Source organism: Ailuropoda melanoleuca, chromosome 15 (assembly GCF_002007445.2).
Source record: "Ailuropoda melanoleuca isolate Jingjing chromosome 15, ASM200744v2, whole genome shotgun sequence".
In the NCBI taxonomy this organism is placed as follows: Eukaryota; Metazoa; Chordata; class Mammalia; order Carnivora; family Ursidae; genus Ailuropoda; species Ailuropoda melanoleuca.
The window spans coordinates 26,630,924-26,643,066 of NC_048232.1; the positions used below are offsets into that span (position 1 = coordinate 26,630,924).

Below are 12,143 nucleotides of genomic sequence, written 5' to 3' on the forward strand. Positions count from 1 at the left end.
TGGAGAAAGCCAGCTGATCCCACGTGGCCTCTACCCCAGTTCACTCTCCCCAGGACCCATCCGGTTCCCCTCACATCTGACCTTATGAAAGTCAGCAGAAATGGACTGCCCTGGTCCATCCCCACCCCTCTTGGCGCAGGCCTGCGTTCTTTCAATATGGGGAAATACCTTTTATTACAACTAGGGATAAGATCCAGTGCTGGTCCATGTGATTGTTGCCTGAAATCTAATCACTCGATGAGCCTGTGTCAATAATTGATATTAGATTAATTTCCATTTGAACAGGAGAAAGGGATTTCTTTTGAAATGCCCCTGACAATGAGTTGGAGGCTGGGGAGCCAGCCTCCAAAATGGCCCCAGTAATCTTTGCTCTAAGTTATTCCTGTGCTTATGGAGTCCTCCCCCACATTAAGTAAGGCTGAACTTTGTTACCGAGGGCATGTTGCAAGACTTACGGTGTGCGGATTCTGAAGCTAGGTCATAAAAAACACACTGTGGTGTCCAGCTTGCTCTCTCGGCTGCCTCACTTTGAGGGAAGCCTGCTGCCCTGGCAGGAAGGAAGCCCCTGCGGCCCTGGGGAGGGCATCATGCGGTGGTGAGCTGAGGCCTTTCGTTGACAGCCAGCACCAGCTTGCCTGCCACGGGAGCGAGCAACCTCGGAGGGGACCTTCTCGCCCCAGTGGAGCCTTCCAGAGACGGCAGCTGACATCTTCCAGAGACGGCAGCTGACATCTTGAGCACGGCCTCACCAGAGACCTCGGAGCCACCAAGCTCAGCGGCTCCCACGCGCTGGCAGAAACGATGGGAAAGGGTAAGTGTGTTTGGTTCTTTTCAACTGCTGTGCTGGGAGGTGATTTGTTCAGCAGAAAGAGAACACTGATCCTGGATGTTTGACCTTGAACCTGAGCAAGGAAGTCAGAAAGCAAAGAGAAACTTGTGTTTGCTATCAGGAGAAGACATGTCAGCCTGGGGCCTGGGAGGATTCATTCAGACAGCTCCATAATTTTGCCATGGGGTCTGCTGTTTTGGTCTTCGACTCTGGAAGAACACATGGAAGCAGTCAGGAGAGTCATTTCTGCCTTCGGGAAACCCTACACGCATGAACTTGGACAGAACACTGCATTCGAATCACGGTGGTGTGCTGCACGGCGTCTATCCCTCTTGTTAAATGACTGTCTTTCTTAAAAAGGTCTGTTACATAGAAGATTCCCCGTCGGAGTTACAATTCCACGCATATTATCTCTGGCTCAGATCCAACCCACAGAGGTAAGGCTGTCCCATGAAGAAAAACTAAGCTGAAGTTGGTAGAATTTGTTGTTTCATTTACAATAGACCATTTATTAAGTTTCGGTGCCGCCAGGGGATGGTGCCTGTGGAGGGGTTCGGTTTGTTCTTATCCCAGGGAAGTGTCAAGGTCACAGAACCATTGCATAGATCCTGGTATCGCATACGGTGAGAGAAAACATTTTCTTGCACAAATAAATTGTGGCTTCCCAGAGCAGGTCTCTCTAATATGCCTCGTTCACGGACTATCAGAGACGCTGTGCCAGGCCACCCGTTTGGAGGAGTGACTCTGGGATAAGCCAGGAGTCTCACAGAGTAGGGTCTCCATGGGCAACCCCGTTTTGACAAAGCCGAGCACCTGCCTGGATGGAGAGCCCTGAGCCCAAGGAAACTGGGCCATCCCAGAGCCTCTGCCAAGTGGACCTGCATAGTTCTGCCTTTGCTTGAGTGGCCTTTACAAAGAGTAGCAACTGGTCATAAATAAATCCTCCTGTTCGAAGCTGGTGCAGGGCAAGGGGTCATCCACCAGCGAGGCAGCCAGCACCCACCTCCCCATGGCTCGGTGCCTCCCACCCACTGACTAAGTCCAAGGCACGTTAGAGTCCAAAGGGGTGTAATTGTTCGGATGACAGTTGAACAAATGTTTATTTTCTAATCTCCACTCCCCCCTCCCCAGTGCACACTCTGGGGGCAGAGAATAAATCCCTGCCATTGATTGGAGGCTTGGCCACATGGCCTGCTTTGGCCAATGACGTACCAGCAGATGTGATCTGAGCAAAGACTTGAAATGCGCTCACATGGTTGGGTTTTCCCTCTTGTGCTTCTCCCATTGCCAGAAGAATATGCCCTAAGCAGCCCCTCATTCTGGAAACATGAGAGACATGGAGAGGCCGGCCACCCCAGTCAACCTGAAGACCCACAGCCTGAAGTAAGGTCAGCCCAGCTAACCCACAGACGTGTGAGAAAAACAAATGCTCACTGGGGTATGTTCCTGAAGAGCCTGGGGTCGCTTGTCACACACCACGACAATGGCAGTGCTGCTGCCTGGGACGTGGGCTAATCACGTTTTTTATGTATATACCATTGCATCTGAGGGGGGCGTGTACCTGAGAGGTCAGGGCCTTCGGGAATATCAAGAATCTTCTGGAGACGGTGTGTACTCAAGTGACTGTCTCTCTGCCCTTTGACCTTGCGCCTGCCCTGGAAACGGAAGTGCTAGATTAACCTAGGCCTGCTGCCTTGGGAAGTTTCCCCACGCACCCTCACCCCCATTTGTTCCCGGTGGTCAAGTTGAACTCAGACTTGTCCTCTTACACTTCTTCAAAGGCTAAAAGATGATGAGAGGGCTCCTCTGCTTTTTGTACTCACGAACATTTTTCTAAAATCCTAACATGAGGAGTTGATGTATTCCTTAGTGTACAGATCTCTGGAGCTAGGTTTCTAAAGGGATGGTGACACGGGAGAGAACAGGAAGTGTATTTGAGGTTTGTGGAATCCAAGCTGAAAATAGTTCAATATCAACACTTGCCATTAGCCATCGGGATAAGGGGCTTCCGAGGGGACCGTAGCAAACGGCATACAGGAGTCCCTGCCAGAGAAAAATCCCTTCTGGTAGAGCTGAGCTCGCAGAGGGTGGCTGGTGGGGGGCTCGCAGTCAGTGTGGGACAGCCCTCTGGGAAGGGGCCCGTTCTTCTGAGTGGGAAAGTGGGGGCTCTGTTGGGTCCTTCCAGGGAAGACCAGGGGCGGCCCGGTGCGGCCCTCCCCGAGGAGGTGTCCTGCTGCCCTTTGAACGCTAGAGGGCAGCGTACGTTCATGCCAAGGACAGAGATGCTCGGCGCCCCGGTCCCTCCCGGATGTGACAACGGCTGCAGCTTTTCCTGCCAACAGAGCCCACAGGGCAGCTCATCTACAGATCTAGGCTGAGGAACTTTGCTGAGAGGGGCTGGCGCAGAAGAAAGCCCTTTAAGGGATTCTGCTCCTGGCCCCCCACTTCTTTCGTGGAAGGGAAGCCACAAGCCCTTGGCTGGAAGCATACATGGATGGGCCTTTGATGAACTGGAGTTGTGTGACTTACTCATGTGACCCGAGCATGTCACCACAGACATGGGTCTTGTGAGGATTAAAGAAGACGATGCATGCGAAGGGCTTGTCCCAGTGCCTGTTCAGCCAGTGTTAATCGGCTGTCATACTGGAGGACTGATTGGAAAGAGGCCCCCCGAAGAGACCGAGCCCGCAGGCTGCTGGCCCTGCACAAACCCCTTCCCCTAGGGGGCGCAGCGAGAGCCCCTCCGGGCACCGCATCTGTGGAAGCAGAGACCTCTGTCTCGGGGCCACATGTCCTCTTGAGCCTGGCAAACTTCGCAGCTCCGAGGGAACCCCTCAGGGCAGGACTCCTGAGGACGGAGCAGAGATGGGTGTGTGGGTGTGAGGGTGCCGGCTGACCCCCACCCCACAGGCCTGCTGCTCCCACTCCTTCCAGGCGGCTTCTCCACGGATCCCCCGTGGGGCCCGATGGTTCTGGGTGTCCGGGAGCTCTCTCTTATCCCTCTGACACCCAAGTTGGCAGGCCAGGGCAGCCCCTGGAATCATTCTGACAACCCAGCACAGAGCCTAGTTATTTCGTGCCCGTATCACCTGTTTTCAAATGAGCTCAGCCTTGGAAGCTTCAGAATATTCTAAGGGCAGTGACTGCTGAGCGCTCCCGGGTGTTACAATTTGTAGATTGTAGTGGGGATGAATGAATGAGAGATCATCTTGCCAGTGGCCTGGAGTCGAGACTTCTCAGTGTTAGATGTGGCAGTTCACCAAGCGGCTGGGTGGCTGTGGGCAAATACTTAACCTTCTTCCTACCCCAGGCTCCCAAGCCAGAGATGTGGCAAAAAAAATGGTGATTTCTGTCTCTCCTTCCCTCCCCGCAGGGCAATTGTCAGAGTCAATGAAGCAGGATGTCTGTGCGCTCACCCCTCACACAGCACTTTGCGGGGAGACAACTCTCCACGGGTCTCCTGCCCTGCTGTGCCTTGTGCCCACAGAAGAGCCCGCGGCTTTTGTTCCTGACGTTGCTCGGGACCAGCCTCCCGAGGGTGTGTGCAGAGTGAACAGCCTGGGGAGACAGAGGCCACGCTGTCTCCGCATAAGGCAGGTCTGTTCACTGGGCAGGAGAACGAGGAGAATGCATCCCTCTGGGGCAGGGCCCGGCTGGGTCCTGTCCCGAGCCCTGCACACCGGGCTTCGGGGTTGGGCGTAAGAGACGCTGCTGCCCTGCCCTGCGAGAGCCAAGAGCAGCACGGGCCTGCATCTCCGACCCGAGAGTCCTGTGTCCTCCACCACCACCCGCGGAACCCGCAGGCTCACGGGCCGCTTCCAAGGAAGGCAGCCGTCCCAGCCCCTCCCTGCTCCGAACCAGGGTGAGCCAGAGTGTCCTTTCCAGCCTCCTCGATGCCCTGAGGGCCAGCACGGCAGTGTTTTCAGTCCCATCCTGCAGGTGAGGCACCAGAGGCTCAGCCAGGTGCCACCTGACACCAGGCAGGGGAGACGCTTCCTTCTAGAGCCTAAGTGAAAACAGGACTTGCTCCAAGCCTCTCTTCTCTTCCCAAACCTGCACGGGGCGACTAGAAGTTGCATGTGTGCTTGCTTTTCCTTACTGTCCACTTCCCTACAGAAAACAAGGGGTGGCAGTGGGATTTTGCTCTTGCCCTAGGGGCCAAAGACATGGGGGTTTCCCTCAGCCACCCCTCCAGCACGGTCTCCCTGGCACTGGGGCAGCCACACACCTGGACACCTGTGCTGGGAGGCGGGGCTCTCTCCACCAAGAAAATGCCTTCGGAGCCTGAAAATCGCCCCACACCCCACCCCAGCCTCCGGGCGCAGGGGCGGGGTGGGCCAGGGCGGGGGATGAGCTCAGTAAGGAGAGGAAAGGGCTGTGGCTAGGCCTCCCAGCTTTCTCAGCAACAAAGGAGTTGGCCTGCGGGGCGGGAGGCTCAGTGATAAGAGGCCGCCAGTGCAGGAGAGAGGAGGGGCATCTGTGGAGCACAGCGTGGAGCTCTCCTATTGTGTGTGTCTGTGTGTGTGTCTGTGTGTGTGTGTGGGGGGGGTAAGGATGAGCGTACACACTAGAAAGGGGGAGAGGAAGGACTAGGCATTTGGTATCTGGTGATCACCTCAGGCTTTTGATAGAATAGAACTGATACGATGTGGCCTGGGCTCCATGTTTGTTTGTTGTGTGTTGTTTCAGGCATGAGTGATAGTGATTTTTTCATCGCTCCCCAGCTGATTCTAACACCCTGCAAGGCCTCAGGCCACCCTGTCCAGCGTGCTGACCACAGGCCAGTGTCCATGGAGCCCCTATGATGTGGCCTGTCTCAAGATGTGCTGTAAGTGGACACTACACCCTGATTTGAAGGCTTTATGAAAAACACAAATGTAAAATAGCTCAGCATTTTTGTATTACACATTGAAATATTATTTTCATATACTGGGTTAAATGAAATACATTATTAAAATTAATCGTACCTATTCCTTTAACTTCATTAATCGTACCTGTTCCTTTAACTTCGAAGGTGCTACTAGAGAATTTAAAGTCACCCATGTGGCCTGCATTTGTAGCTCACATTGGATTTCTACCGGATGCTGCCACGCTACAGAAAAGGGGCGGAGATGAAGTGGCTTCCTAATCTCACACACCTGTGGCATGCAGGGCTGGATCTAAGGCACAGCTCTAGGGACATACGCCTGCCCCAGAGTCAGGCGGCCGCACGCTGGCTCAGCATGCAGCCCCATGCGTGAGCCTTTCCGAAGGAAGCTCAGTCTCGAAGCCAGAGACATTCCTGTTGTCCTCATTGCTGGCCCCCTGCGGCAGCTCACACAATGCCTGGCACACAGCAGACCGTCAATTGAGGCAGGTTGTAAAGGGAATCCTCCATGCTTGTTGCCTCTGGATGCGAAGTCCTGGTCCTCCAAAGCCTTGGCAATGCTGTCCCCTGCTGGTTGGTTCCTGCAAATGCTCAGTGAGGTCCCTCCAAAGCAACTCGGGTGCGGGTGTGAGCGCACGTGTGTATGGTGAGTTGCATGTGTGTGTTACACGTGCACAGGTTGTGTATGTGCACTGCATGAGTGTATTACATGCGCTGTGTAGGTTGTGTGAGCGTGCGTTGTCTGTGCATGTACCGTGCCGTACTGTGCGTTGCGGTGAGCGTGTGTTGCGTGGGGGGGCTGACAAGGCGTGTGTGCACAACACTTGCACCTGCTTTAACACTCCAAAGGTGATAGCGTCCCTTAACTTAAGCCTTCCCCACATCCGTGTAGCAGCGGTCCCCAGGGCCAGACACCCTCAGGCGGTTGTGGGAAGAGTCCGCTGCTTACCGATCAGGGGCCCCAGATTTCGTGAAGGTCTGCTGCAGACCTGGGTCTTTCTCCAACACACAGTTGTTTCTATAATTGTACACAAAGGTCCTCTGATGGCCACAAGAAGTCTCAAGTAGGAAAAATTCTAGCTCAGACCCGGCTTTGTGGTTCCCATGGCGCCTGCCTCGCACTGCCCGGCTGCTCTTGGGCCCCAAGGCGCAATTTTCTTGTGGGAAGGGGACAGTGAGTGACGGAGAGCAGAAGCGGGAAGTTGGATTCTCCACACTGGAGAGACCCTTGTCTTGTGCCAGGCAAGAACAAGACGAGACACAAATGTCTAATGGCTGAGCTTCCTGGAGAGAGCAGAACCATGTGGCACAAATACCCACACATTGGCAATGTGTAGAGCAGTGACCGTCCTCACTCCCCTGCCTACAGGCTCATCCGAGTGTGGCGCGTGGAAAACATGGGAGGGGCCCCGGGGACTCAGATGGCCTTCCCTCAGTCCCTTCTGCGAGAGTAGAATGAAATCATATCATCCCTAGAAGCCACACAGGCAGGGACCACCTGTGAATCCGCTTCGAAAACCATCCTCTTTCTCCTCCAACGGGCAGTTAAATTGCGGTTTTGTGGACAGGAATTGAATGACTCATTTGTGGGACCTTATGCAAATCATCTCACTTTCAAGACATGGTTTCCTCATGCTTAAAATGTCCCAACTTTTCTCAGTGGGCTCGCCGATCACTTGAGGTCCTGCATGCTGACGGTCCTCAGTCCTGGCTACACGTGCAGGAAGACTGCTGCCGGGGTGTCCATCCAGACCCCTCCATCAGCACTTCTGGGTGCCTGAGTCAGGCATGAATGTCTGCTCCGGCTGGGCCGGACTTCTGTCCATCACATGATGGACATGTCTCTCCTTCTGCCATCCCCTGGGCACTCCCAGTGGCAGAGGATGGGGCGACAGAGTCAGCTTTGGGAGAATGGTGAGCGGACTCGCTGACGTCTGACTTAACCTGGTCCTGCCTGTGGGAGGAACCGGACCAACGTTCTCCACAGGAAACGCAAGCCTCAGGGCCAGGCTGTGCACCCTCAGCTACTCTGTGGTTATGGGTCCTGCACTCTCCCTCTGCCTCACCCCTGCCCTCCCTCCCTCCACAGCCCCCTTCCTTCGGTGACTCTTTCCGAGGCTGCCCAGGAGGTAAGGGGAGGGCTCATTTCCGCTCCTTCCCTCAGCCGGGCCAGGTGGAGGTGTGTGGACTTCGCTCAGGTACCTGAAGCAAAAACTCACAGCAAGGGAAGCCCCTTTGTTCCTTTTTATTATTTTTCCTGGGCCCTTGTGTTATGCGTACTTAGCTCTGACTAATGGTCAGAGATGGGAAGGGGAGGAAGTTGGGAAGATAACGAATTCCCTCAGCACAGAAATTCTTCAGGGAGGTGGAGAAAATGTCAGCTGCCCGTCCTTGGCATTCCCACAGTCCTAGCGCCGTGCCGGCTTCGGGAACACCCCCAGCGCTGCTAGGGATGTCCCCGAACCCACAAGCTGGTGTGCCCTCATCGCCTCTCAAATGACCTGGGCCCTCAGATGGCTTACTGTCTCCTCCCCCAGCACTGTGGTTTGGGAAAAGTAGATGCCTGTCTTTAAACAATCTTTGGTACCAAATCAAGGAATATGTGGAAAGCAAGTACAATCTAGAGAGGTTATTAAAAAAACACACTATTTGGAGATTAATTAACACATTAAGTGGAGATTCACCACTTCAGAATTTGAACAGGAATTCCTCATTTCGTAAACACGGGTCACTGTTCTCCCACCATGATCTGCTCTCCCTTTCTTTCTGGGTACATGACCCCGAAACTGAAGCCATGTATACACACCCCTGCCTTCCTTGTGGCTGGGTGTGGCCACATAGCTAGTTGTCATCCGTGGAATGCGAACAGAAGAGGTATGCGCCACTCCTGCCTCACTTGCTCAAGAAGGAATTTGCTGCCCTGGACCCTCTTTCCCGTTCAGTGACATCTCATGATCTGGCTGCAGTCTTGCAGCCAAGGACAGCACCCTAGGAGATGGCAGGGTCACGAGACAGGCATCTGGGTCCTTGCCCAGAAGAGTCAAAGCTCTAATCTATTTCGCAGAGCTGGTCTCGCAGTGTGGGGACTATTAATGAGTGGGAAATAGGTATCTGTCTTCCTTAAGGCACCAATGTGGGGCCTCTTTGTTACAAGTCCGTAGCCTTTACCCAAATGCGCTCACTCACCGGGTAAGTTTCATGGACCACATCCCCTACATCGGGGTTCACGCCTCTCGTGGCCATTCATGCCTGTCTTCCCAAGAATGGCAACTTGCATGCCTCTATTTTCAAAATGCCCTGAATTCCACCCATCTTTCTTGTAATCCCAGGAGAAGCAGAGGGTTCTTAAAATGAAATGACATCCTACTTAGAGGTTTGGGTCTGAAGTCAGAGCATAAAGTGCAGATCATGCGGAGCCCACGTCCTCCTTGAAGAGTCTTGTAGGAGCTCTCCATGTCAAGAGCATCTCTCCACAAGCCCACCACGGCCAGCTTTTCATCCACCCCGGATAAAGTGTCTGGGTTGCATTCACAAGTCATATAGTAGAAGAAATATATGTATATATATATATATATATATATATAAAATTTTTTTTTTAGAAGATTTTATTTATTTATTCGACAGATAGAGACAGCCAGCTAGATAGGGAACACAAGCAGGGGGAGTGGGAGAGGAAGAAGCAGGCTCATAGCGGAGGAGCCTGAAGTGGGGCTCGATCCCGTAATGCCGGGAACATGCCCTGAGCCGAAGGCAGACGCTTAACCGCTGTGCCACCCAGGCGCCCCTATAAAATTTATTTTTTAAAGTAATCTCTACACCCAACATGAGGCTTGGACTCATGACCCTGAGATCAAGGATTACATGCTCTTCCAACTGGCCCAGCCAGGCACCCCAAAGAAATGTCTCTGAATCATGTTTAGTGTGACAAGATATGCACAATTTGAGAGGGGCGTGGGTTCTGAGGTAGAAGGAAGGACAGATTCCCATGCTCACTTTCTCGAGGGCCCTGGTTCCCAACCAGAGGCAGTTGTGTCCCTCAGAGGCACATTTGGTGATGTCTGGAGATATTTCTGATTGTTAGAATTGGGAAGGGGGTGCTACTGGCATCTGGTGCGTAGAGGCAGAAATGCCATTAAACATCTTACGATGCACAGAACAGCCCCCTTAGAATTCTCTGGCCCCCAGTGTCTATAATTCTGAGGTTGAAAACCCCTGCTCTATAGCATAGGTTTATTGAGAGGAATGGCAGGTGAAGTTGTACATGAATGTTCCAGAACCCTTCCTAGCCCTTTCCCTGACCTGCACGTGTTTACTTTAGTTTTAATTTGCTTTATCTTGACTAATGTTTTTGCTTTCTAAGTGACATAGATTCCTACTCTCCTGTTGAAAAGAAGCTCTCCTGACCTGCTGCTAGTGGTCAGGGACACCCTACAACAGCCAGTCTCAAAGTGTCTCTCCTTGGTTTTATCCTGGAGTGTTTCAGGAAACACCCTCCTCATGCCAGCCTCTCGCCACATCAGTAGTTGCTTCTGCTCTCCGTGGCCCTTTCTCCAGCCATGCCTTGTAAACTAGCCTCTCTGCTGTCTTCACTGGAGCCATAGCTCTTCTCTAAACCCCTCCACTGGTCCCGCGCATTTCGGTAAGGAGATGCCAGATGTAAACGGACAGCACCCATGTGCTCTGTGGGAGTCTCTCCAGCCCTGCTCTGGGTGGCACACTGGGCAGCAGTCACTGTGGGGGCAAGAAGGGAGGCTTCAGAAAGTTTTAGTGACTGAGGAGCTAAAACAGGCACCTCATTTCACAATTCTTGTGGGTGCCTTTCATGGTGGACAGCCCCAGATATGCCCTTGGACAGAAGGTGAGCCACAGACAAGTCATCTGGCACTATCACAGATAGAACAAGGATGGGAAAAACTAAAAACAAAAAACAAGCTACCATTCACAAGGTTCTGTTGTGCTTGGGATGTTATGCCTGCTGCGTTACATACATTATCTCATTTAACCCACAACCTCATGAATGTTATTCTAGGCACCATGGAAACAACAGAGAACAAAGCAGACAAAAAGTCCCTGCTTCCAGAAGGGCTGCATTCTAGTGAAGAAAATAGACATACAAAATTAGTAAAATATGTAGTACTTTAATTCAATCTTCATCTGTGATAAATGGAAAATTAGGAATAGAACTTCCTTAATATGCTAAGGGGTAACTCTAAAACTACCACCAGCAAACATTCCAATCAATGGTCAAATATTGACGTCTTTCCCTCTGACACGAGGAAGGAAACAAATAAGTCTGCTCTCACCACTTCTATTCATTCTGTTACTGGAGAACCAAGCAGGTACAATAAGACAAGAAAAACAAATTGATAAATAAATAACTTTTATAAGAAATGATACTTTTATTATTGCCAGGCATTATGATTTTGAACATGGTGATTCAACTATTAGGATAAATAAGTGCATTTCTTAAGGTTACTGGATTTTATTTATTTTAAAAACTCAGCTGTATTTATAGCAACGAACAATTAGAAAATTCGATTTAAAATGACATTTACAATAGAATTAAAAAGTCAAATATCTAGGAACTAAAGGTATTCAGTACCTTTATACCAACAACTACAAAATATTGAGAGAAAGTCAAGAAAAACCTAAATAAATGGAGGGACAGCTCATGTCATGTATTGAGACAAAGATTGGCTATCATAAAGACTACAGTTTTCTCCCCAATTCTCCCCAAGCTGAACCAGTAGATTCAATGCAATTCCATTTAAAACACCTGCCATTTTCTGTAGAGATTAGCTGATTCTAAATTTTACATGGAAGTGCAAAGAGCCAAGCATAGCAAAGACAGTTCTGAAGGACAAAGCTGGGAAGTGTGCACTATCAAATATCAAGTTTATTACAATGCTACATAATTAAGAAAATGTGGTGTTGGCCCAAGAAGAAAAAACAGAGCAGAGAAAAAGAATGGGAGGTCCAGAAACAGATCATCACCTACACGGTCACTTGATTTATGACAGTGCAGTGGCAAAGAATGTTCTGACCAATCAATTGTGCCCGGGGGTATTGGATATTCATATAAGGGAGAAATCAATTTTATCCCTCCCTTATGCGATTAATAAAACCAATTCCAGCTGGATTTTAGATTTAATTATGATGGGTACATCATAAAGTTCTACAAGTTAATACAGCAGAATATCTTCATGACTTTGGGTAAGCAAAGTGTCCTTAAGCACACATACACAAAAAACTGACTCAAAAATTTTAAAAAATTGGGATATATTAAAATGAAAAATTTCTGTCCATTAAAAGCTACCACTAAGAACATGAAGAGGCAAGCCACAACGTGGGAGAATATATTTATAATTCATGTCCCAACAAAAAAACTGAGATTTGAAATACATAAACAATTCTTACAAGTCAATAAGAAAAAGGCAGATAACCCAA

At 50.8% G+C, this 12,143-nt stretch overlaps 1 long non-coding RNA gene across 1 annotated transcript; it reads left to right on the forward strand.

The window, feature by feature from the left end:
- The first annotated feature begins 507 nt into the window (after positions 1 to 507).
- LOC117796476 lies at positions 508 to 5,763 on the forward strand. Its single transcript, XR_004621008.1, has 3 exons — positions 508 to 811; positions 4,203 to 4,768; positions 5,519 to 5,763. It is a non-coding gene; the product is annotated as an uncharacterized LOC117796476 (long non-coding RNA).
- Positions 5,764 to 12,143: the final 6,380 nt, after the last annotated feature.